This window comes from Halichoerus grypus, chromosome 5 (genome assembly GCF_964656455.1).
Source record: "Halichoerus grypus chromosome 5, mHalGry1.hap1.1, whole genome shotgun sequence".
In the NCBI taxonomy this organism is placed as follows: Eukaryota; Metazoa; Chordata; class Mammalia; order Carnivora; family Phocidae; genus Halichoerus; species Halichoerus grypus.
In genome coordinates, this window is record NC_135716.1 from 53,799,209 (window position 1) to 53,826,449 (window position 27,241).

General features: G+C 34.9%; 1 long non-coding RNA gene and 1 pseudogene across 1 annotated transcript in view; one reads left to right on the forward strand and one right to left on the reverse strand.

Annotated features, from left to right (window-relative positions):
• LOC144381846 (uncharacterized) overlaps nt 1–27,241 on the reverse strand; it is a 367,900-nt gene that overhangs the window by 68,484 nt on the left and 272,175 nt on the right. The window lies entirely within an intron of this gene.
• On the forward strand, nt 5,518–5,643 carry LOC118547449 (small nucleolar RNA U3; annotated as a pseudogene).

Genomic DNA, 27,241 nt, shown 5'->3' on the forward strand with positions numbered 1-27,241 from the left:
TTGCACTGAACTGCTGTGGTTATATCTCTCCACCCTACTTGACTAAAGGCTCTTTAAAGTCCTATATCATAATATATTTATCTTCATATCCCTGAAAAGAAGCTCAATGAATAGAAGGTATTTAACATGTGCTAATCAATATAGGAGTTCTCAATTTTTTTGGTCTCAGTATCCCATTACACTCTTGGGAATTACTGAATAATCCAAAAAGCTTTTGTTATGTAGGTCATAAATATAGGTGTACCATCTCTAATATGAAATGTATTAGAAATTAAAACAAAAAAATTTAAGTACATTAATAATTTAAAATACTAATAATAGACCCATTATGTGGTACTATAAATTGCATGATATTATGAAAATAACTACATTATCCTACTAGAAGTCCTAGCCTCAGCAATCAGACAACAAAAAGAAATAGAAAGCATTCAAATTGGCAAAGAAGAAGTCAAACTCTCTCTCTTTGTAGATGACATGATACTTTATGTGGAAAATCCAAAAGACTCCACCCCAAAATTGCTAGAACTCACACAGCAATCCAGCAATGTGGCAGGATACAAAATCAATGCACAGAGATCAGTTGCATTTCTATACACTAATAATGTGACTGAAGAAAGAGAAATTAAGGAATCGATCCCATTCACAATTGCACCAAAAACCATTTGATACCTAGGAATAAACCTAACCAAAGAGGTAAAAGATCTGTACTCTAGAAACTACCGAACACTTATGAAAGAAATTGAGGAAGACACAAAGAGATGGAAAAACATTCCATGCTCATGGATTGGAATAAACATTGTTAAAATGTCTATGCTGCCCAGAGCAATCTACACATTCAGTGCAATCCCTATCAAAATACCATCGACATTTTTCACAGAGCTGGAACAAACAAACCTAAAATTTATATGGAACCAGAAAAGACCCCGAATCACCAAGGGAATGTTGAAATAGGAAACCAAAGCTGGGGGCACCACAATGCCTAACTTCAAGCTCTATTAGAAAGCTGTGATAATCAAGACAGCATGGTACTGGCACAAAAACAGACACATAGATCAATGGAACAGAATAGAAAACCCAGAAATGGACCCTCAACTCTATGGTCAACTAATCTTCAACAAAGCAGGAAAGAATATCCAGTGGAAAAAAGACAGTCTCTTCAATAAATTGTCCTGGGAAAATTAGCTACATGCAGAAGAATGAAACTGGACAATTCTCTTACAGCACACACAAAGATAAACTCAAAATGGATGAAAGATCTAAATGTGAGACAGGAATCCATCAAAATCCTAGAGAAGAACACAGGCAGCAACCTCTTCAACCTTGGACAAAGCAACTTTTTGCAAGACACATCTCTAAAGGCAAGGGAAACAAAAACAAAAATGAAATATTGGGACTTCATCAAGATAAAAAGCTTCTGCACAGCAAAGGAAACAATCATCAAAACTAAAAGGTAACCTACGGAATGGGAGAAGATATTTGCAAATGACATTACAGATAAAGGGCTGGTATCCAAGATCTATAAAGAACTTCTCAAACTCAACACCCAAAAACAAAAAATCCAGTCAAGAAATGGGCAGAAGAAATGAACAGACACTTCTCCAAAGAAGACCTACAAACGGCCAACAGACACATGAAAAAATGCTCCACATCACTTGCCATCAGGGAAATACAAATCAAAACCCCAATGAGATACCACCTTACACCAGTCACAATGGCTAAAATTAACAAGACAGGGAACAACAAATGTTGACGAGGATGTGGAGAAAGGGGAACCCTCTTACACTGTTGGTGGGAATGCAAGCTGGTACAGTCACTCTGGAAAACAGTATGGAGATTCCTCAAGACGTTAAAAATAGAGCTACCTTATGACCCAGCAATTGCACTACTGGGTATTTACCCCAAAGATACAGATGCAGTGAAAAGAAGGGACACCTGCACCCCAATGTTCATAGCAGCAATGTCCACAATAGCCAAATTGTGGAAGGAGCCGAGATGTCCTTCAACAGATGAATGGATAAAGAAGATGTGGTTCATATATACAATGGGATATTACTCAGCCATCAGAAAGGATGAATATTTACCATTTGCATCGACATGGATGGAACTGGAGGGTATTATGCTAAGTGAAATAAGTCTGATTGAGAAACACATTTATATCATATGGTTTCACTCATATGTGGAACATAAGGAATAACGTGGAGGACGAAGGGGAAGGGAGGGAAAACTGAATGGGAAGAAATCAGAGAGGGAGACAAGCCATATGAGACTCTTGACTCTGGGAAACAAACTGAGGGTTGTGGAAAGGGAGGTGGGTTGTAGGAAGGGCTAACTGGGTAATGGGAATTAAAGAGGGCACGTGATATGATGAGCACTGGGTGTTATAATCAACCAATGAATCACTGAACATTATATCAAAAACTAATGATGTACTTATACCTTGGCTAATTGAATTTAAATAAAAAAAAGAAAATAACTACATTTTCCAAAGCAAAAAATTTAATGAGAAAAGGGTTATTGTTTTCAGTTTTGTAAATCTCTGTAATGTATGGCTTAAGAGATATATAATAGATATAATAGGGGCACCTGGGTGGGTCAGTTGGTTAAGATGGGCTCTTGGTTTTGGCTCAGGTCATTATCTTGGGGTCATGGGATCAAGCCCCGGGTTGACCTCTACACCCATCCAACTAGCCAGGCCTATATAATCATGGTTTGTCTGTTACACATTTTTAAAATAAAAGTGGTGTTCTATGGTAAAAGCTTCTGGTTTAGCTAGGAATTCAAAAACTACACAAATGCTTTTCATCTAGACAATCATCAGACTTCATTATACAGCAGAAGTGATTTTTTGCACACTCCCTATTTTGTCATAGAGAATATAAAAAAGATGTGCACACAAGGCAGAAATCTAGTAAAGTTATTACTTTTGTTTCATCAAGATATTCTTAAGTAAAATTCACAATTTTTTTATTGTGAGTTTTTGATGAATACAGTAACTACTAATACAATACAATACAATAACTACTAATACACTTTGGTGCCACTACCTTTATTTGAACTAAGGCAATGGTAATTTTATCCACCATTGCTTTTGTACCATCAATGCAAATGACAGTACAGTTAAAAAGGCAAATAAAATCTTAGCATTATAATGAAAATAATTTTTTCTTGTGGATTCCCCTGAAAAGATTTCAGGGACCCTCAGGGATTAATAAAATCATGAAAACAAGTTCTCTTTTTATAATTGCTAGAAGAATGCAAATCTAATTTCAATGTTTGCTACCGTATGTAGAAGTTGCTGAAAAAGTTGACTTTTCTAATTTCAGAGCTAAAATCTGTGATCATCATGGATTTTCACATAAGGCAAAGAAAAATGTTGTTAACGCCCTATTATTCCAGTTAAGCTCAAATCTTTAAGCAATCATCAGCAAGTTCTGTTTACTCTACTTCAAAAATAGATCTGGTACATCCATATACTGTCATTCAACTTCTCCTCTAGTCACTTAGACCAAGCCATAGCATTAATCTCTTGAGCTGTTAGGCTTGCTTCCTAAATATTTTCTCTGTTCGCACATTTGTTCATATGAAATATATCTCCATAGTAGGCAGAATGATCTCTTAAATATTAATCAGATCTAAAAGTCCCCCTTCTGTAAACCCTTTAGTGGCTTTCACTGTCAGTGGAATAAAATCCAAGTTGTTCACCATATCCTACATAACCTGAGCTTTGCCTCACTCTGGCCCCATCATGTACCAATCTTGCCCTCATTCACTATTTGCCAGCCAACTTACTGGTCTTTCTCTTTCTCAAATTGACTCCCTATAATCTAGAAGAATGTTTAATAAATACAAGATGCCCAGTAACAACTGGTTGAAATTATAAATGTTATTGTACAGAATTTTGCAAAAACAGTCTTAATGCAGTATAACCTCACATTAGCAGTCTTGGGGTCTGGAACCAAGAACAGTGCCAAATATGCTTGATTTTTTAAAAAGTGTCCTGTGCATGCCCATGATGTCACTTACTGACAGTACCACCAGCATTAAACTACCATGTTTGGGCTATTTAGATACTTAAAATCTAAACCTGTTTACCTGTATATACCAATGAAAACCTAATGAAATTTCTAAAACTTCCCCTCTAAAATAAAGCACACATGTAAAACAATACAATTTCAGGGAATTTATAGACCTTACAGCCCACTCATGGACTATAGACAAAGTCTGTGGACTTCAGGAAGTCCTAAAGCTACACAGTAATTGGAAGCCAGATTGTATGATAGGGAAACTATTCCTGAATATCTTGAACTTAACTAGATTACAAATACCTCAATTAGAAACTACAGAGAAATTTCAGATCTGATCAGAGATTATCAAATGTTAAAGTTTAGAGATTATATTCCCATCCAATTCTTTCATTCTCAACACAAGAAATAAGGAAAAGACTACAGTTTTTAGGTGATTTACTGCCTGGCACACAGCATGTTAGTGGCAGAGCTATGACAAGGTTCTAAATCCTTTGATGACCGACCACACCTTGTGCTTTACCACCACATGAGGCTCTGTTTGTACTGGGGAGTTTTGATGGAAAATGATGTAAAATTGAGAACTGGAATTACTGGTACAATTTCAATATATTATCTACTGAGGACTTGGTCTCAGATGGATTCCACTTGCATAATTTCTCTACATCTTTGCCCCAAATCTATCAGGAGTCACAAAATAATTTTATGTTTATAACATTTATATATATTGTTTTGATATTATATATAAAGATATATGTACATATGATAGCACAGTGTCTAGAGAAATACTAAAAAGGATTAGAAAAAGCATATGTCTACATATATACTACCACAACATGTCTCAAATATATGTCCTTAAGATTCTATATGCATGTGTATGTACACACAAACACACACATCCCACATTACAAAGAAAAGTCCTAAGAGTCTAACACTTTACTTCACACCTTCACCCTTGATATTGCAAAATTATGTAACTCTCTCTCATTGGAATGCATAAAAATGAGGAATAAGTAAAAGAAAGATATTTCTATCAACTAACTATTATGTGGAGAAGAATTTCAAGCATCCTGACACCAATTGTAGATACCTAGCAGCCAAGGACACTTACGATGGGAGAAAGTATTTCTTACATGTCTATATTGTCAGAGGTACTTTGCTTTAGAACGTAGTGACCAAAGTACATTTTTCTTTTGCTTTTCAGATGATCACATTTTAAGGAACAATTCAACTGGACTTTTTGGGGAAATAATCAAAATAAGTGAAATAATCCAAATTAGTAAAATAATCATTAGACAAGCAATGTTTATATTGGCTGCTTGATTATTATTCCAAAGCACCTTTGAAAAATCAATATGTGATAATGACATAGAGTAATAGTATTTTCCTAAGTCTGTAGTTTACAAAATGCCTTTATCATCGGCATCTTTTCATTTGACCCTCACGACCAATCCATGACAGGTGGTAGTTATTCGTTCCTATTTTAAAGATGCATAAGACTATACTTTCAGGGATCATTTCTATAGTTTGTTACTAGAGAAGTTTCTCTGAATGTGTAGAGTACCCTATTTTAAAGATGTATAAAAGTTGTTATCATTGAGTGATTGCTTATCAGGGGAATGTTACAAAAAGGTACAATGACTATTGCTAAAACAGTGAGGCTAATAAAATGTCAGGAGAAGAGAAATGTATAAACTCTAAGTGTACAGCATAAGTATAGATCTTTTTTACACATAAGAGGCAGTAACTGGAAAGTATTAAATGCCTAGGACTCTTCAGAACCTGTTTTTTTCCTCTTTTTAACATGAACTTAGCCATGGCAGTTTGTTTCTTTGGATTTGGATAGGTACATGAAAGAGGCAGATTGATAGCAGGGAGGCTATCATGAGGCTGTAATTATATTTCTCCCATCCCTTCCTCCATATGATTACCTTCCATCTTTGAAGAAAAAAATTTTCCCTTTTACCAGTGTTCTTGCTTTAACAAGGAAATAGAGAAAAGTAAGATATCACCACCTTCTCAGCTTCTGACCTTAAAAGTCAGACTAGACAATTTCTAAGGAACTATTTTGGGAAATAGCAATTCAATTAATTGCCCTTAGTAGAAGTTACGTGGTTTAAATTTCAGCCAATACTTGATACATCATGCTGTAATTTGAGACTATTTCAAAAACAACAATAACAACAAATTATGGATTATAATTTACTTTTGTGATTTAGATCATTTCCATTTCAAAAGTTTACTATCTCCCATATGAAGACCTCCTTTTTATTAAAAATAAATATCTTCTTAGATAACTTTAGAAATTTTTCCAATGACCCTAATGATATTCTAGATTTTATAATATAAAATAAAATAATTCTCTTTTACAGTACCAATTAAAGCAGATTACTAAATTTGTTTAAAATATACCCAACAAAAAGTAACATTATATAGCCATTATACAAAATCCTCTATTTTTTTTATATTAGAAGTAAGTTACATGACTATTCTTGGTTAGGTTCACAAAGTACCATTTACTAAAAATGAATACTATATTTACACGAATTATATTTATTGACAGAATATTCCTGGCTCTAAAGTTAGTTTGGATTTTATTCTAAGACCATGTGACGTCACTTGGGACATTTAAAAGGAGGAGAGATATAATCTGATTTCCACTTTGAAAGATCATTCAAATTGATGCTGATGTGTGGAGGATGGATTATGGGAGAAGAGTGGCAGCCAAGGGGAAAAAAAAAAAAAAAACGGATCAGTGGATCAGCCTCAATTTAAATAACTTAAAATTGACACTTGGTCTAAATAATTGGGAGACAACAGTGAGTGTCTGGGAATGTGGCAAACTGCTAAATTTAAAGACATGGCATTTAATCAGCCCCAGCCAGCTGTCTTACAGGAATATAGATCTTATCTCTAGTGTTGTCAGATTTTTTTTTTTTAAAGATTTTATTTATTTATTTGACAGAGAGAGACACAGCGAGAGAGGGAACACAAGCAGGGGGAGTGGGAGAGGGAGAAGCAGGCTTCCCGCTGAGCAAGGAGCCCAATGCGGGGCTCGATCCCAGGACTCTGGGATCATGACCTGAGCCGAAGGCAGACGCTTAAGGACTGAGCCACCCAGGCGCCCCAGATTTTTTGAATTTAAAGAGAAAGATATAAAATCTTGTTATTGTTAAATGTTGACAATCAATTAAAAATATTTTTTTAAAACAATCACCTAGAGCTAAATAGAACATGCCTCTAGGTTGGATTTAACCAAAAGATTCACTAGTTTGCAACCTTAAGTTTGGATTTTTTTCAGTGACATAGTTTTGTTCTAATACTGGAGTGTACATTGTTTCAGGTTACCATTGTTCTTTGTGTTCTGTATTATCTGCTTCTCCATACTGTATAGAGTATTATGTACAGGATCATCCTCCCACCCAATGCTGAATGGACAACAGTCATAGAGAGAGATGGAACAGAATATAGAGAACTCTCTATTTTCATTATTTTCCATTCCTTCCCACCAGGTGGGGTCTTAGACACTAGAGTTTACAAACCAATAATTTGTATATATAAATAAACTATAAAGAGTTCATAAATATGCTTATATTGGATTTCTATTCAAAGCTAATCAACTCTTTGTGTCTTTGTTATTGGAAGAGAAGTCCAGAAAATAAGTGACCAGCTAAGACTTAGGAAAGTTATGTTAGAAGACTGAAGCAACATTGATTTTATTTCTATCTTTTATGTAAACCAAAGCCAAAGATCTCAATCTTCTAAAAAATATGACAGTCTAGGACTAATTTATGAATTATGTACGAAATGAGGTAAGCTGTGCCTCATATATCTCTGTGTGTGAGTGCCGTTAACATAGTGCTTGAGTACTTTAAGTACTCAAAAATATGTATTGACTAAATTCAACTACTAGCCAATGTTAACCAAATTTCTTTCAATGATAAATTTCTGCTTTTGAGATAAATATTTCCTTATTTTTTTATCACAATCTTATTTACATCTATTTTATCAGGCTAAACACCAGAAGTCACACTTGGTCCTCCCATTCTATTACATATCCCATTTCTAGGAAATAAGAAAACTCTATCAGCATTAATTTCTACATATTTACATTGAATCTGCTTCTCTTCATCCTCTGCCCCATTTATCAGGCTAGTCTTAGCCATCTGATCTTGCCTGGGATACCACATTAGATTACCATTTTGTCTCCCTGATTCCACTTTTCCTACAATCTATTTTCCACACAGAACTTAGAGTGATCTATTTAAAATAGAAACCAGATCATGCCATTCCCTTGTTTAAAACACAAGCAATGGTTTCACATCAAAAACTGAATAAACTTCAAATTCATTAATATTGTCCCCAAGGCTTTATGTGAATAAGTCCTTACCTAATTCTCTGACCTCATTTTCTACTGTTACATTTCTTGATCAAAAACAGTCAGGCAATTAGCCACTTTGTTGTTTCTCAAATATGCCAAGCTCATTCCTGGCTCTGAACTCAGTATTTGCTATTCTCTTGCCCAGACCACTCTTCCTCAAGACATTTTTATGTCTCATTCCACTTCATTCAAATGGCTGCTCAAATAGTACTTCTTCCAAGGAGCCTTTCTTGACTCTCCATCTGGTCATCTACACAAATTGCTCCCATCACTTTGTTTCTTTCTTGATACACATCATAATCAGAAATGATATTTTTTGTTTGTTTATGTATTGGTTATCATTCTCCCAACTAGAATGCAAGCAAACTGTATATAACAGGATTTCATGTATCTTGATCCCTGATGTCCTGGTATGGAGGAGATTCTGATCAATATATATTGAACTTAATTGATTTAATTGCAATGGTCTTGGGTAAGATTCATAACTAAACTCAAAATGTTTTAATAGTCAACAGTATTTATTAAGCATCTACCTCCTGGAAATTTAGAATGACAATTTTGAAAAGAAAAAAAAGAAATATAAAACCCAGTACAATCCTCGTGTCTTTATAATTCTATCACAATTTCCACATATCATAAGACACTCAGTCTTATAAAGTAGGCAAAAATAGAATAGGCAAGGGCAAACAGGTATAATTATTCATAAGACCAAAAAAAAGGGAGAAAAATAGTTTTATTTAAACTTCTTTGGCATTAGAAGCAGAATATTTCTTTATGCCATAAAGGAGGATAATTCTCTGTTCAACAATTTGGAAATCTTTTTAAAACAGTGTGGAGGTGCCTCAAAAAATTAAATATAGAGCTACCCTATAACCCAGCAATTGCACTCCTGGGTATTTACCCCAAAGACACAGACGTAGTGAAAAGAAGGGCCACATGCACCCAATGTTCATAGCAGCAATGTCCACAATAGCCAAACTGTGGAAAGAGCCGAGATGCCTTTCAACAGATGAACGGATAAAGAAGATGTGGTCCATATATACAATGGAATATTACTCAGCCATCAGAAAGGATGAATACCCAACTTTTACATTAACAAGGATGGGACTGGAGGAGATTATGCTAAGTGAAATAAGTCAAGCAGAGAAAGTCAATTATCATATGGTTTCACTTATTTGTGGAACATAAGGAATAGCATGGAGGACATTAGGAGAAGGAAGGGAAAAATGAAGGGGTGGAAATCGGAGGGAGAGATGAACCATGAGAGACTATGGACTCTGAGAAACAAACTGAAGGTTTTAGAGGGGAGAGGGGTGGGGGGATGGGTTAGTCTGGTGATGGGTATTAAGGAGGGCATGTACTGCATGGAACACTGGGTGTTATACGAAAACAATGAATCGTGGATCACCACATCAAAAACTAATGATGTATTGTATGGTGACTAACATAACATAATAAAAGAAAATTTAAAAAAATACTTTTAATTAAGAGATCAATTCCGGGCGCCTGGGTGGCTCAGTTGGTTAAGCGACTGCCTTCGGCTCAGGTCATGATCCTGGAGTCCCGGGATCGAGTCCCACATCGGGCTCCCTGCTCAGCAGGGGGTCTGCTTCTCCCTCTGCCCTCTTCCCTCTCGTGCTCTCTGTCTCTCATTCTCTCTCTCTCAAATAAATAAATAAAATCTTTAAAAAAAAAAAAAAAAGAGATCAATTCCTTTCATTTGTCTTTCAGATGAATAATATAATAAAATTTTCTTGTTTTCCTTCCCCAAAAATCAATCCTGGTATTTTTTCTATTGTAAGTGTGCTGTCAATATTTAGCTGCCAGCCCATGAGGCAGCTGTGATTAGGATCAAATAACTGAATGTGGGTAATGACTTCCTACTAGTTCTCTAACTGCCTATCAGAAATGCTTACTTTGGTTCAAAGCTACGTTTTCATTATAAATCTTTTGTTTTCTGTCCCTGATGCTAGATAGTTTAAGTTATTAGTCTAAAGAGATCACTTACATTGTATTTAACTCAAACAAAATTTTTTAACTCCCACTCTTGTTCTCTGCATACTGTCCACATCTCTTCAAGTCAAGTTGGTTAGAAATAGCCATAAGCCCAAACCAAGAAACAGACCTTTTTTAACACCCACAAAGATTTTATTATAATTAAATTTTAGAAAACAAGATCTAAAATATCACAATGCAATTGTTTATGTTATTCTTTTTTTTTTTTTACATATAATGTATTATTTGTTTCAGGGGTACAGGTCTGTGATTCATTGGTCTTACACAATTCACAGTGCTCACCATAGCACATACCCTCCCCAATGTCCATCACCCAGCCACCCCATCCCTCCCACCCCCCTCCACTCCAGCAACCCTGTTTGTTTCCTGAGATTAAGAGTCTCTTATGGTTTGTCTCCCTCTCTGGAAGAAATAGACTCTTAACTACAGAGAACAAACTGATGGTTACCAGAGGGGAGGAGTGTGGGGCGATGGGTAAAACAGGTGATGGTGATTATAGACTGCAGTTGTGATGAGCATTGGGTGTTGTATGGAAGTGTTGAACGACTATATTGTTCACCTGAAACTAATTTAACACTGTATGTTAACTGGACTTTAAATAAAAACTCAAAAAAAATTTTAAAAAGAAATAGCCATAGCCATCAAAAAGCACTAAAACAAATCTTTCCAGAATATATTTTCTATCAAACTGCTATTTATCAATAATTTAAAATCTTAGTAAAACAGCTTTAATACTTCTATGTAATATTTTTCTCTGGCTTAGAAATATGATTTTTGTAGATGTGCCAAAGAAATATTATCAGAGAGATTATTTTAAATAAAAATCTGGATTTTTCCTTAGAAAACTGCTTAGAAATTATTAGGCTAACTGATAGAAGAAAAGGCAGAGATAGAAGAGGAAGAGAAGGAGGAGGAGAAGGAGAGAACACTAATGTTTTGAATTATGTTTTATTTTGATGCTACTCTCTGAATATACAACCTAATATATTTCCACCTAATTTTTGCAAATACTTCCATGTGAAAAATTCTTTTTTTTTCTCATCGAGATGTCAACTCTGTAACTCTTTCACCATAATGCATCTCATGTATTCTTTTCCCTACTTACCTGCCATGGTCCAAAATATCATATGTTTACTTGCTTTTTGCTTCCTCCATTGTGAAAGCATGTAAGAAAAGACCCAAACTAAGTTTAAACCCAATTATTTACTTACTACTTACCTACACTGTAACACATTAAACATTATTGAAAAAATTTTCACATCTTGTGCTGACAATTGCAGTTTAAATTCCTGATCCGAAAATTCAATGAAAGACACCATATTTACTTAATTTTCTCATTCTCCACAAGAAATACTTACACTTCCTTAAGCTGAAACCCTTTCCCTCCTCCATCCTTTCGGTTCATCCCCTAGCCTAATATTTAACTATATTAGAAATAGTATAGTTAAATATTATTAGATAGTATCAGAAAATTTCTCACCTTCCTATCAGCAAATCTATCAGCCAATCTGCGTCTGAATCCGTATTTTTGTCTTTCCCTCCTATTAAAGTGGAAGAAGTGTTTGTTTCTTCTCTTAACAGCCAACCCCTCCCTTTTTCAATGCATTCAATATTCATTGCCATTTTAGCCACTCTGGTATCCCTGCCATTACTACTCGCTCCTTAATTCTCAACTTTTTTTTCCTCTACTGACTTACGCATATGTGCATAAAAACATGATTAAATATCTCACATCTTAAAAAAAATAACTACACTCTCACTTCCTGCTATAACTTGATTTGTCTGAACCTTGTCATATTACAATGCTCTAAAGTGTAGCCTAGGGTCACTGTTTCCACTTACTCAACATTTTACTTCAATCCAAGTAGGCTCTCATACTCAACTACTTTGTCAAAATCATGACTGAACTTCTTGCTGAAAACAACGGCCAGTTTATCATCTCAGTAATATTCAGCACAGTTGAACACTCGGCCATCATGAAACACTGTTTATTTTTCCTTTTTTACATATTCAATATATTAAGATATAATCCATATGCGATCTAATTCATGCTTTTAAAGTATATAGTTCAATAGTTTTTAGTATTTCCCCAGAGTTGGGCAAATATCACCACAGTTAATTTTAGAACAGTTTCATAACCCCCAAAAGAAATCCCATACTCAATCACTCTTCACTCTCCACCTCCCTCTCCTTTCCCTTCCCCACTGCCCCCACCACCACCAGTTAGGCAACCACACACTAATCTACTTTCTATCTCCATCAATCTGACTTGTGACTTGTGACTGGCTTCTTAGCATGGTGTTTTCAAGGTTCATCTATGTTATAGGATGTACCAGTATTTCATTCCTTTTTATTGATAAATATATTCCATTGTATACATATAACACATTTATTAATCCATTTATCAGTTGGTAGACATTTGGGTTGTTTCCAGTTTGGGGCTATTATGAGTAAATACTACTTCACAAGGCACTAAGTATGGCTCTTGCCATACTTACAATTTATCCTCTACACAGAAGCAACTAAAAGGTTTTTAAAACTTAGATTCTATCACATTCAAACAGGAAGTGATCTTGTATTGTACTTAGTGCTTATTAGATTCTTAAACAAGGAAATGGAGAATGTGTAATATATGTGGGAACTGAGTTTGATTTATTTAGAAGCACGAAGATACTAAAATCCTGAACCTATTTTGGTACATTATTAGAGAAAGTGAAAATGTTAATTTGTTTATAGTATTGGATTGTGTATATTTGGGGGACAGATTGGAGACAATGTGATTATTTTTCAGTCTGTGTCATCACATACCTCTCTTTTCCCTAGGGTGGTCAAAGTACCAATATCACATCTTGAAATAAGTTATTCATCATGCTTCTCTGTGGTATGAATTTGATAAATTATTAGATCATGTGCTACACTAAGAAGTTACAGAATTGCATAAAGAATAAAATAAATGATTCAGTTTGTCAATATGAATAAGTCACTAGCCACATGGGCTGCAGTTGACTTACCTGGGAAACAAGGCAGCTGGATCAGGTAATCTCTGGAGCCAATTTTTAGCTCTAAATTTATGAGCTGTCTTTAGTGATGTGTAATTACCCTAAAAACCAAGTTATATAAGACCTTTACTGGAAGTATTTGACTTCTACTGCCAGGAAATCTTTGGCACTTTAAATGCAACTGTTTTTTGGTACTTAGGAAAGCTGCCAAAGAGTGAATAAATGTTAAGTACAGAAACTTTGTTTATTACCAGAGTAAATACAATAAAAGCAGAAGTGACTTTTATCCTTCATACCAAGTAATTAACAAATTAATTAACTTTTTCTCATAGTAATTAACTAATTGACTAACTTTGTCTCATATAAAGTGATAATCTTATAGACGAATGATCTATTCAGCTTCTGTACAGTTTTGATAGCATTTCAAGATAAATGTTCCCACCACAGCAAATCTGTGCTAATTAAGTGAAGATCAAAAACAGAGGAGCTGAGTTGACACCAGATACTCAGTTCACATAATAATCACTGGCTTTCAGCACCAAGTTTTCAAGGTTAATCTAACTTTAGTGGAGGGAGAAAAAAAGAAGGAACGTTATGCTAAAAGACCTATAGAAAAGTGGGAAAAGCAAATTGAAGAAAATCTGTTGACACAGGGACAATAGTCCTGAATCACTTACCTATGAAAGAAAATAGCTACATATCAGTGATTTTGAGTAGAGCATGTGAAAAAAATTGTCATTTTTAAAGCACAAATTAATAATTTTTTTGCAGTTATTTCCATATAAGTGTTAGTCACTTTCATTCTTAAAGGCCAGTGTGTTTGCAGGTCTTAGCATGTTCATGTCTGTAAACATCAAATAAGAAAATAATGGATCTCTGGGTGTAGAATTTTATGGAGTGCTGATAGGCAAAGTGAGGTATAGAAGTGTTTTAATAACCTTTTGACTACCACTGCTTATGAGAAAGGAAAGTGCTTCTTCCTACCAGCTGCAATTTTTCAGAGCTGCAAATTGTTATGCCACACTGAATTTTGCAGACTTCTGGAAGGCAATGGAATAAATATTTTTGCGTGACAATTTCATGCTGAAAGGAATAATTTTCCTTTCTCCCTTTATTTGCTTTTTATAACTTTACTGAGATATAAAGTATTATATACTACCAATATTTAAAGTGCACAATTTGATGTTTTGATATATGTATAAGCTATCATCATAATCGAGATAATGAACACTATCACCTTCAAAAGTTTCCAAGCCTACCTTTGTAATCCATTCTTTCTTTCCATCTCCAACCTTAGGCAACCACTAATTAATTGGGGATGAATAATTTTTCTATTAGAAAATAAAAAAAATACTTTCTGTCACTATGGATTACTTTTATTTTCTAGAATTTTACATAAATGGCATCATACATTTTGTATTCTTTTTGCCTGGCTTCTTTCACTTATTAAAATGATTTCGAGGGTGCCTGGGTGGCTCAGTTGGTTAAGCGACTGCCTTCGGCTCAGGTCATGATCCTGGAGTCCTGGGATCGAGTCCCGCATCGGGCTCCCTGCTCAGCAGGGAGTCTGCTTCTCCCTCTGACCCTCCTCCCTCTCATGCTCTCTATCATTCTCTCTCTCTCTCTCAATAAATAAATAAAAATCTTTAAAAAAATAAATAAAATAAAATGATTTCGAGATTTATCCACACTGTTGTGTGCATTGAATAGTTCCTTGTTTGTTTTTTTATTGCTGAATAGTGTTCTGTTTCATAAATATACCACAATTTGTTTCTCCTGTTAATGGATATTTGGTTTGTCTCTAGTTTTTTGGCTTTTATAAATAAAGCTGCTGTGAACATTTACATATAAGTCTTTGTTGATGCACATCCTTTCATTTCTCATAGGTAAACACCCAGGAGTGGAATAACAAGAGTCATATGGTAAATGTATGTTTAATTTTATAGGAAACTGTTAAACTATTATCCAGAGTGGCTCTCTCCCATTTTGCATTCCATCTGTGAGAGTGACAATTGTCCTGCATCCTTACTAAACTCAGTACTGATAGTTATGTAGTCATATTTCATTATAGTTTTAGTTCATATATCCTTAAGATTCATTTTGATGAGCATCTTTTCATATGTTTAGCAATCATTCACATATATTCTTTTGTAAAATGTCTATTCAAATCTCTCCATTTTTTTATTGGGTTGCCTTCTTATTTGAGTTGTAAGAGTTCTTTATATTTCTGGATAAATTATTTTGTCTGATATATGCTTTACAGATACTTCCTCTAGTTTGTGGTGTTTATCCTAGAGCAAAAAGTATTTTAATTTGTTGCAAACCAATTCTTCAGTTTCTTTTCTTTCATGCTGTGTATTTTTTTTTTTATTTTCTAAATAGAAAAAATATCCATCCCCAAATTGCAAGTATCTATTTCTGTTTTCCTTTAGCTTTACAGTTCTATATTTTACTTTCAGATATATGATTCATTTTGACTTAATATTTGTATGTGATGTAAGGTAAGGACTTAAGTTCATTTTTTTCTTACAGAGATGCAATTGATATAGCACCATATATTGAAAAGATTTTCCTTTTTCCATTGAATTATCTTAGCACCTTTGTTGAATATCAATTAAACATAAATGTGTGACTCTACTTCTAGAGTATCCTGTTATGCTGATTTATATATCTATCTTTTCACTAGTAACTCCCTTGATCACTATAGCTTTATTGTAAATCCAATGTTGTTCTTATCTTTTTAATTGCTTTGGTTATTCTAGTTTGTTTGCATTTCCATATGCATTTTAAAATGAACCTGTACAAAAATGAAATTGCATTTAATCTGTAAGTCAATTTAGAGAGAATTATAATCTTAACATCATTGAGTTTTCTAGTCCATTAATGTGGTATCTCTGTTCATTTATTTGAGTTTCTGTAGCCTCAATCACCAATGTTTATAGTTTCAGAGTAGAAGTCTTGGATGTTTTTGTTACATTTATTCAGTTATTTTAAAATTTTGATGCTATGATAAATAGATATTTTGAAATTTCATTTTTCAATTTTTGCTACCATTCTTTAAGGATCCAATTGACTTTTCATATTAGCATTATATCCTACAAACTTACTAAACTAATTGATTAGTTTTCTAGATTCCATGAGTATTCTAACTAAACAATTATATCATTGGTAAATAAGACAGTTTACTTTTATCTGATATTTCTTTTTATTTTTCTTTCTGGCATGATTGCAATGGCTTATACCTCCCCTACTACAATGTTGAATAGAAGCGGTGAAATTGGACATCTTTGACTTATTCATGATTTCAGGAAGAAAAAATGCAGTATTTCAATATTATATATGATATTAGAAGCTTTGAGATAACAGATTTAAGTTTTTAATAGACATAGTGGTATTCAGATTTTCTATTTCTTCTTGCATGACACTTCAAGATATCTGTCCAATTCATGTAAATTGCTGATTTTTTTGTTATAAAATTGTTCACAATATTCTTTTATCTTTTTGATGTTTTTAAGATCTTTGATGATAAGCCCGTTCTCACTCCTGGTATTGGTGATTTTTGTTTGTTCTTTCTCTCCTCTTCTTGTGTTTTCTCTCTTTTTCCATTTATCGATTCAAAAACTAGCTTTTGGCTTTGTTAATTTTATCTATTATTTATCTATATTTTATTACTATGATTTATTATTTGTCTATATTTATGATGTTCTTATCTTTATTATTTTTCACTCTTCTACTTTATTTATATTGATCTTTTTCTAGCATCTTAAGAGTGAACATTAGATAGTTGATTTTAGGTCTTTCTTTTCTTTTTAGCATGTAAGCTTTTTTTTTTTTAATTTTATTATGTCATGTTAGTCACCATACAGTACATCATTAGTTTTTGATGTAGTGTTCCATGTTTCATTGTTTACATATAACACCCAGTGCTCCATGCAATACGTGCCCTCCTTAATACCCATCACCGGGCTAACCCATCCCCCCACCTTCCTCCCCTCTAGAACCCTCAGTTTGTTTCTCGGAGGTCTCTCTTTTCTAATATAAACATTTAGAAAAGTATATGTTTCCAGGGGTGCCTGGGTGGTGCAGCCAGTTAAGTGTCCAACTCTTGGTTTTTGGCTCAGGTCACGATCTCATGGATTATGGGATCGAGCCCTGTGTCGGGCTCCCTTCTTAGTGTGGAGTCTGCTTGAGATTCTCTCTCTTCCTCCCTCTTTGCCCCTCCCGCTCTTGCTCTCTTTATCTCTCTCTCTAAAATAAATCTTAAAAAAAAAAAATCTATGTTTCCTTGTTAGCCCTGATTTAACTTATCAACAGATTTTTGATATGTATTATTTTTAACATCCTTAGCTCAAAATATTTTCAAATTTCCTCTGTGATGTGATCTTTGATTCATTAATTATTTAGAAGTGTGTTTTAAAATTTCCAGGTAATTTAGATTTTCCCAAATAATTTTATTGTTATGGATTTCTATGTAATTCCACTGTAGTCAAATTATATGCTTTGAATTTAATAAGTACTTGTTTATTGGCTTAACATATAGTCTGTCTTGGTGAATTTTCCCTTGCACTTGAAAAGGATATGCATTCTACAATTGTTGGATTTATTGAAAGCTTATTATGTGCCAGTTGTTTTCCTGATTTATTGCCTCCATTATCTTATTTAAGACATACCCCACACAATTTGATATTTAAAGAGGTCTGATATGTAAATCATCTTGCACAATGTCCGACATATCATTATGCACTAAATACATTTTAATTTTCTGCTTCTTTCCCCTATTACCCATCACATACTTGGACACTTTGTGCCACTGACCGATTAATCCACACATTTAATCAATTCATACACAATGAAAAGGACTTAACTCTGCTTTGGTATTAACTTCTGAATTTCTGTTTTCTCGCTTGCAAACAGGGATTAATTACGTTTACAATGATGAGACATTAAATGCTGAGTGTCTGCCACCATACCTGCCACTTAACAAGCATTCAGTCACTGATTCTTTTCTTCTTAAAAACTTGCTCACCAACTCAACATTAGGAAAGACCTTATATGTTAACTGTATTGTATAGTAAGGGGCCATGTTATACAGAGACATTTATGAATAGTGATCAGTTACAGCAGGCCTCAGGAAGACATAGTGCAGAGTCTGCTATCTACTATTCTGTCATAGCAAGATTTTTCAAAGAGCATATGTAAACTTTGATTCTATTCAGATGATCCTCTAAGGAACTTTTCAAAAAATAATCACCAAACAACTGCTTGTTAATCAGAGTCTTGAATTTTAATGTTTTGGGTTACTTTGTCTAACAATCCTTCCTAGTTAGAAGATAAAAACATATCACATTTAATTTCCTTTCTCAGTTTAGATTATAAAAGTACTAAATAAGCAATATATTTTTTATGTGCAGACTATCTGGAGGGACAGGAAACTGTGTTTCTCTATTAGCCTTAGGCAAAACCTTCCTTTATTCTAATCAGAAAGTATAATTTTATCATACATGTAAAATATTTCTGATGGCCAATTATGACTCTTGGCTATACATCTGTGTGAAAAATAGGTGCTTTTTTCTTTCAGTTATTCCTAATATAAATGGGAAATATTAGCATGTATATTATCCTTTTCATGACCTAGATATGCATAAAGTACTTCCTTTTTTTCTTCTAAGTTTTTATTTAAATCCCAGTTAGTTAACATACAGTGCAATATTAGTTTCACATGTAGGATTTAGAGATTCATCACTTACATACAACACCCAATGTCATCACAACAAAACTCCTTAATACCCAGCACCATTTAACCCATCTTCCGCTCATCTCCTCTCTAGCAACCCTCAGTCTGTTCTCTGTAGTTAAGAGTTGGTTTTATGGTTCACTTCTTTTTACCCCCATGTTCATCTGTTTTGTTTCTTAAATTATAAGATACTTTCTTTAGAAGAACATGTGGAACAGAATTGTGATTTCATTTAGTTATTCATTTAATCAATTATTATATATTGAGGATCTTCTAACTATAAGACAATGACTGAGATGAAGAAAAAGAGAGGCCAGCATGTCTTCAAGTACCGTGGTACTCCTGGCACATCTGTTTTATTTCTTCATACGTGATGAAGGAAATGAGAACTGGCAAGCTTTTACTAAGAGAATGAAATTGTAGCAGACCTTTGTTATGTTTGTTTTTTGGCATTTGTGCATACAATCTCAGGATTTGATTTTGGTTTCAGGTAGGGACTCCTCCCCCATCATCAACTTAAATGTTTCAGATGAATTTGACTCTTTGCCTCAGAGACTGGCATAGGCTCTGATTGTCTTGTAAAGAAGAGGGACAAAAGCCCTGGTTACATAATTTGGTTCAAGAATGAACATGTGGCCCAATTAGATCCAAAGAAATAAAATGAGACTTTGCTGAAATTTTTCATAAATAGAATCTCATTTTTTTCCACTGGATGTAAAATCTAAGCAAATATAAGTACTACAGCCTCCATTGACATTTGCTACCACACTAAGCCCAATATTGATGATGGGCTAACATATAGACAGGAACATTGTCTGAATTCTGAATTCAGCTTTTCACAGCCCATTTCTTGACTTTTCTGATGTATGAGCTAATCTACATAAAACCTTGTTATGTAAGCCCACTTGGATTGGGATCTCTGTTATTTGTAACAGCATGGAAACTAATTTATTCTATCCTGGGATCTACTTTTGCTCACAACAAGACAATTCTTGGGCAAAATGGTTAATACAAGAGTTATGGAGGCTCATTTCCATAGTCAGTACAGGATTAAAGGAATTGAGTTAGAGGTTCAACAGAATTTCTCTAGTGGGTCTTGGCATTTCAAGTCCAGTAAGCTTTAGGACCCATTAATGGAAGAAAAATAAGAGTTTCCTCATTCTTCCTCTAGTCCTCTTGTCTCTATTCCTTTCCTCCTGAGTAAGTAATTTTACACACACACACACTTCCAAGAGCAAATAACAATTTTCTCAGATAGCATAATCTTTGTTCACATTAAGGAAAAATATATTTTCTAAAAGCATCATCATGCAGAAAGATTTCTTTTGCTTAAATGGAGGGCCTTTTCTATTAGCAGGCAAAGCAATTTAGCTTTTCTTTGTCTCTGTCTATTCTAGACTGGTTATGTACTCATTAAATAAGCCCAAAGGACCCATTAAAATATTTTCCCAAACAAAATTTTCTTGAAAAATGAATACTTCTGTCCCACATGAATGAGAAAACAGTTGCAACTTGTTTTTTTTTTTAATTAGCAACTCTTTTTTTGTTTGGAATATAAACTTGCACAGTCATTTTGGAAGGAAATTGGCCAGTGTTTTGTGAAATCATTGTGTGTATGACCTGGGACATAGCAGTCACACTCCTGGGTTAACATGCCAGAGAAACTCTGGCTCAGGACTCTCAAGGAACATGCACAAAGCTGTTCATCCAGGTGTTTGCTAGGAGAGGAACGAGAGAAAGGCAATCTAGGTGTCCATCAATAATGGAATGAAGAAGTAAAATGTGGTGGAATTAGGTATTATGGGATATGATGCAGTAATTGTAGAATATGGATATGTCTCAGAAATATGGTGCTCACTAAAAAAAGAGTAAGAAACAGAACAAAATCTCCAGTGTACCATTTCTATAAGTAAAAACACAATCACACAAAATATACCACATATTTTAAAAAGGTAAACACATATTTGGGGATATGGATGTAACATTCAAAGTGGTGATTAATAGAAGAGGAGAGAAACAGTAGTTGGATTTGGGAAAAAATTAAAAACAGATAGATGATGATTCACTATCAGGTGAGAAATATGACTAAATCAACTCGCTGCTACAGAAATTATAGCAACAACATAAAAAATGACCTCCATTGACTTTTGGACTATTCATTTCAAATGTAGTTTGTCTTAGGGAGCGTTACAAAAGCTTACTGTACCACAGGGAAAATACTCATGTAATAAGAATATGAGCCACCTATGTTTAAGAACTCCCTCAGTTATGGCTAAGTGAGGAGACATGAACAAAATGCAGAGCAGGAAGTACTAAAAGGCTTTCTGACTTCAGATACTTTTAGAAATTTACTGTGATAGATTACTGTGGGGACATAAAAACTAGCTTATACCATTGCAATTTAATACTTCATTAGGAACTACATATGTATATTTAGATCTATAGATGTAGATACATATAAATTGTTCTTTTTACTTTTAATTCCTGTTTTTCTTATTTCAAAGATAATATATATGCATTATTAAAAATTTAATAAATATTGAATGCTTCTTTTTTTTTAGATTTTATTAATTTTTTGACAGAGAGAGACACAGCGAGAGAAGAAACACAAGCAGGGGGAGCGGGAGAGGGAGAAGCAGGCTTCCCGCCGAGCAGGGAGCCCGATGCGGGGCTCGATCCCAGGACCCTGGGACCATGACCTGAGCCAAAGGCAGACGTTTAATGACTGAGCCACCCAGGCGCCCCCTGAATGATTTTGAGAAGAAAATTTAAATGACCCATATGTGTCCATCAAAAGATAAACAATGTAAAACATTTTAGTGTACATACATTTAAGGATTTTCTGTGTGTATTGTGCATGTACACACATAAATACAGTTTCATACCCAACAAAAGAGGGAAATACTATAATGCTATTTTGTAATTTTTTCACTTTGCAATATATTATATAAAATTTCATATTTCGTTAAGTATGCTTTAGAGGATACTTATAATGGCTGCCTAGTATTCTATGACATGACTATAACTGAAATTATTAGCCTATTTCTTATCGTTCTATGTAATTATAGATTTTTATAATTATTTGCTATTATAACAATGCTTTGAATAGCATCACAGAAAGATATGAAGTATTTTTCTGAGGATGTATTTGTAGAAATAGGTTTGCTGGGTCAAAGGGCAGAAGGAGTGGGTCTTGACTTAACAGAAATTGAAGCTGCCATATGAAAGGCTCAAATGTTTTCAAGATTTCGAGATTAAATTATATTTAATGCCAAATGTAACGGCACTTCTGTCTTGAAAATATTCCCTGAAGCATGTTTCTAAGGATAAAGGAAAAATTATTATAGAGCAATTTTAAACTAAAGATGAATAGGGAAGACACTACAGCCAGAGTAACTGATGTGAATCCCGGCTCTGACGAGCTATGTAAACTTGGGCAAGTCTCTTAACTCATTTGTGTCTTAGTAACCTCATCTGTTAAAGACAGAGAAAACAATGGTACCTGCTTCATGTATTTGTTTGGAGGTTTCCATGAGTGTGCGTGTGTATGTATGTGTGCATGTATGCATGTGTATGTGCACATGTGCTCGGGTTAATGCTTAGAATATTGTTTTGGCTCTAAAAATGGTAGCTATTATTGTTGCATTGGTAGTTATTATTAAGTTAATTACTAGACTGAATCCTAAAAATAAAATCACCCTGTTCTAACTTTGACCCTTTCTATTTCTCTGCTGCATTGTGTGGTATCTGGAGGAGGAATAACTGAAAGAATGTCATTTCATCTTTAGCATACAAACAGAAAACATATGCTCACACACATGCACATCTTGTTAAGACGTATTTACTTTGATCCATCCTATACATTTGGACTCTGTTCTAATAGCATGCAGTGTATTTCTCAAAACTTCCTTTTCCAAGAACAGCTAATGCCAAAGAGCAATTACATGACCACAGGTTGTCAGCTCTGTTGCTTTTCCATACCCTCTAAATCTGGACCCTCCTCTATCATCTGATGAAAACTAACAGTAATTGCAAAGATAAAAATTTAGTGACTGGAACTACACTTTGAATTGTAGTTATTTTAACAAGCTCTGCCTTTTAATTAAACATCACACCTCAGGGAATTTAGTTTCCAATATTTGCTTGCAATTTTCTAGTTAAAGATTCCAGCACCAGAGATTAGTTTTTTTTTTTTTAACAATTTAGGATGTTTATTACCCATTGTACTGACCATTCTTTTTATGTCAATTGTTTCATGTCTTCTTAAAGGGGTACCAAATATTAAAGTCATTTAATTAAAATGAATAATTTGATTTTATGGGGGATGAGAAATAGTTTGACTTAGTTTAGTAGTTATATACCTTCTATATTTAATATACTGTAATAGACATTGTGAGGAATTCATGTAAGTCTAAATTAGGGCCATTGACTTCAGATAGCTCACAATATAAAGTAGATTTTATGTGGAGTAAGAGTTGTAGGTGGTATTTAAAAGTTAAGAGCAGGGCGCCTGGGTGGCTCATTTGGTTAAGTGACTGCCTTTGGCTCAGGTCATGATCCTGGAGTCCCTGGATCGAGTCCCACATCAGGCTCCCTGCTCGGCGGGGAGTCTGCTTCTCCTTCCAACCCTCCCCCGCCATGTGCTCTCTCTCATTCTCTCTCTCAAATAAATAAATAAAATCTTTAAAAATAAATAAATAAAAATAAAAATTAAGAGCAGGACGCCTGGGTGGCTCAGTCGGTTAAGCATCTGCCTTCGGCTCAGGTCATGATCCCAGGGTCCTGGGATCAGGTCCTGCATCAGGCTCCTTGCTCAGTGGGGAGCCTACTTCTCCCTCTGCTTGTGTGCTCTCTCTCACAAATAAATAAATAAAATCTTTAAAAATAAATAAGTAAACAAAAGTCAAAGGCAAGGTGGAGTTAAGATGGTGGAGGAGTGGAGGACCCCAATATTGTCTGGTCCCGGGACTTCAGCTAAATAGTTATTAAATCATTCTGCATACCTGCAAAATCAACTGGAGAACTGAGAAAAGAACTGCTACAATTTTACAAATAGAAAAGCGACCACTTTTTGTAAGGTAGGAAGTGCAGAGAAGTGAATCCAAGGTGATATATCAGAAGATAAACTGAGGGGGGAGGGAGCCACTGTAAGATGGGTACTGGAAAGTGTTATAAGCAGTGAGCACAAAATCGTAACTTTTAGAAGTCTGCCTTTAAAGTGCTCAGGGGGCAAAGGGGGGGCGGAATCCCAAATCCCCTGCTCCCTGGGGAGGAGAAACACAGTGCTCATCACAATAGTCTGTAAAGTTTGGAGACTTGAAAGAGGGTCACATGCCTGAGATAAAAAGGCTTAGTCACAAGGTGGGTGAACACAGAGTTCCCACAGAGTTCCCACTTGTCTCCCACAGGGAGACAAGGGATTGGCTGCTTTTCTGTGAGGGCTCACCTAAGACTGGGGGGGCACAAACTTTCAGTTGCAGGGCTAGAGATCGGAGAGCAGCCATTTTCATCCCCAAATCAGTGCTGAAAGTCTTCAGGCAGCAAAACAGCCACACAGAGCAATCTGAAGTCACTTACACTGAGCTCCGCCCCCCAAGTGAGGAGGTGGAGAACCATTTACCATGCTAATGGACATCAAAAGAAAGCTGAGGTAGCAATCCTTACATCAGACAAACTAGATGTTAAACCAAAGACATAAGAGACAAAGAAGGACACTATATCATAATAAAAAGGTCAATCCAACAAGAAGATCTAACAATTGTAAATATTTATGCCCCTAACTTGGGAGCAGCCAATTATATACATCAATTCATAACAAAACTAAAGATACACATTGATTATAATACAATAATAGTAGGGGACTTTAACACCCCACTCACAGCAATGGTCGGATCATCTAAGCAGAAGATTAGAATGACACACTGGACCAGATGGACTTCATAGACATATTCAGAGCATTCCATCCTAAAGCAACAGGATACACGTTCTTCTTGAGTGCACATGGACCATTCTCCAGAATAGATCACACACTGGGTCACAAATAAGGTCCCAACTGGCACCAAAAGATTGGGATTATTCCCTGCATATTTTCAGACCACAATGCTTTAAAACTTGAACTCAATTATAAGAGAAAATTTGGAAGGGCCACAAATACAAGGAGGTTACAGAGCATCCTGCTAAAGAATGAATGAGTCAACCAAGAAATTAAAGAAGAATTTAAAAATTCCATGGAAAAAAAAGAAAGTGGAAACACAACAGTTCAAAACCTTTGGAACACAGCAAAGGAAGTCCTAAGAGGGCAGTATTAGCAATACAGGCCTTCCCCAAGAAGCAAAAAAAGTTGCAAATACACAACCTAACCTTACACCTAAAGGAGCTGGGAAAAGAACAGCAAATAAAGCCTAAATCCAGCACACAAAGAGAAATAATAAAGATTAGAGCAGAAATCAATGATATAGAAACCAAAAGAAGAGTAGAACAGATCAATGAAACTAGGAGCTGGTTCTTTGAAAGAATTAATAAAATTGACAACTCCCTAGACAGACTTTTCAAAAAGAAAAGAGAAAGGACCCAAATAAATGAAATCATAAATGAAAGAGGAGAAATCACAACCAACACCAAAGAAATACAAATGATTATAGGAACATATTATGAGCAGTTATATGTCAACAATTAAGAAAGAAATTGAGGAAGACACAAAGAAATTAGGCAATCTGGAAGAAATGGATGCATTCCTAGAGACGTATAAACTACCAAAACTGAACCAGGAAGAAATAGAAAACCTGAACAGACCCATAACCAGTAAGAAAATTGAATCAGTAATCAAAAATCTCCCAAAAACAAGAGTTCAGGAACAGATGGCTTCCCAGGGGAATTCTACCAAACATTTAAAGTAGAATTAATACCTATTCTTCTCAAGCTGTTTCAGAAAATAGAAATAGAAGGAAAACTTCCAAACTCATTCTATGAAGCCAGCATTACCTTAATCACAAAACCAGACAAAGACCCCACCAAAAAGGAGATTTACAGACCAATATCCCTGATGAGCATGGATGCAAAAATTCCAAGATACTAGCCAATAGGATCCAACAGTACATTAAAAAGATTATTCACCATGACCAAGTGGGATTTATTCCTGGGCTGCAAGGGTAGTTCAACATCCACAAATCAATCAATGTGATGCACCACACCAATAAAAGAATGGACAAGAACCATATATTCCTCTCAATAGATGCCAATAAAAGCATTGGATAAAATACAGCATCCTTTCTTGATTAAAACTCTCCACAGTGTAGGGATAGAGGGAACATTCCTCACTATCATAAAAGCCATCTATGAAAAACCCACAGCGAATATCATTCTCAATGGGGAAAAACTGAGAGCTTTCCCTTAAGGTCAGGAACTCAACAGAGATGTCCGCTATCACCACTGTGTTCAACATAGTACTAGAAGTCCTAGTCTCAGCAATTAGAAAACAAAAAGAAATAAAAAGCATTCAAATTGGCAAAGAAGAAGTCAAACTTTCACTCTTCACAGATGACATGATACTCTAAGTGGGAAACCCAAAAGACTCCACCCTAAAATTTCTAGAACTCATACAGCAATTCAGCAAAGTGGTAGGATATAAAATCTGCACAAAAGTCAGTTGCATTTCTATCCACTAACACTGAAGCAGCAGAAAGAGAAATCAAGGAATCAATCTCATTTACAATAGCACTAAAAACCATAAGATATCTAGGAATAAACCTAACCGAAGAGGTAAAAGAGGGGCGCCTGGGTGGCTCAGTCCATTAAGCGGCTGCCTTTGGCTCAGGTCATGATCCTGGGGTCTTGGGATTGAGCCCCACATCCGGCTCCCTGCTCAGCGGAGAGCCTGTTTCTCCCTCTCAATCTGCCTGCCACTCTGTCTACTTGTGCTCTCTCTCTCTCTCTGTCAAATAAATAAATAAAACCTTTAAAAAAAAAAAGAGGTAAAAGATCTGTACTCTGAAAACTATAGAACAATTAAGAAAGAAATTGAGGAAGACACAAAGAGGTGGAAAAACATTCCATGCTCATGGATTGGAAGAATAAATATTGTTAAAACGTC